This window comes from Arachis ipaensis, chromosome B08 (genome assembly GCF_000816755.2).
Source record: "Arachis ipaensis cultivar K30076 chromosome B08, Araip1.1, whole genome shotgun sequence".
In the NCBI taxonomy this organism is placed as follows: domain Eukaryota; kingdom Viridiplantae; phylum Streptophyta; class Magnoliopsida; order Fabales; family Fabaceae; genus Arachis; species Arachis ipaensis.
Genome location: NC_029792.2, coordinates 119,134,509 through 119,135,029, shown reverse-complemented (window position 1 = coordinate 119,135,029; position 521 = coordinate 119,134,509). Strand labels below are relative to the sequence as shown.

General features: G+C 28.6%; 1 protein-coding gene across 1 annotated transcript in view; it reads right to left on the bottom strand.

Annotated features, from left to right (window-relative positions):
• LOC107614225 (proline-rich protein 2) overlaps positions 1–521 on the bottom strand; it is a 1,931-nt gene that overhangs the window by 896 nt on the left and 514 nt on the right. The window lies entirely within an intron of this gene.

The following is a 521-nucleotide window of genomic DNA, read 5'->3' as shown; positions in this document are numbered from 1 at the left end:
TTTTTTTTTTTTCTTCCAAAAGATAGGAAGACTTGAACCCGCAACCTCTTAGGTGAGTATGGGGAGACTATGTTATTTGAACTATAGCTCATTGGTAAAATAGACACTTGTTTTAAGATGAAAATTCAAGTGCAATTAACTTCATATGAAGTTGATAGTTGAAAGTCGTTAAATAATTTGACAGATTTAACTAAATTGTCATCTAACAGCTTTTAACTATCAACTTCGTATGAAGTTAACTGCATCTGAATTTTCACCTTATTTTAAAGATGATCAATAATTTTGAATTTTTTTTTATAAACTCAGTAATTATCAATATAACTCTATATATATGAGACATAGCGATAAGAGGAAATTTAAAAACGAATAGAGAAAAAGGTAAAAGAAATCAAAGCCAAGAAAGATAGCAATACACTAATTCGAGTAAAAAGTAGGAACATACTTAGGTTAGGTAGTCTTTGAGGAAGAGAAAGAACTTTTTCTTTATTATTATTAGGGTCCTTTTGGCACTTGTTATAAAC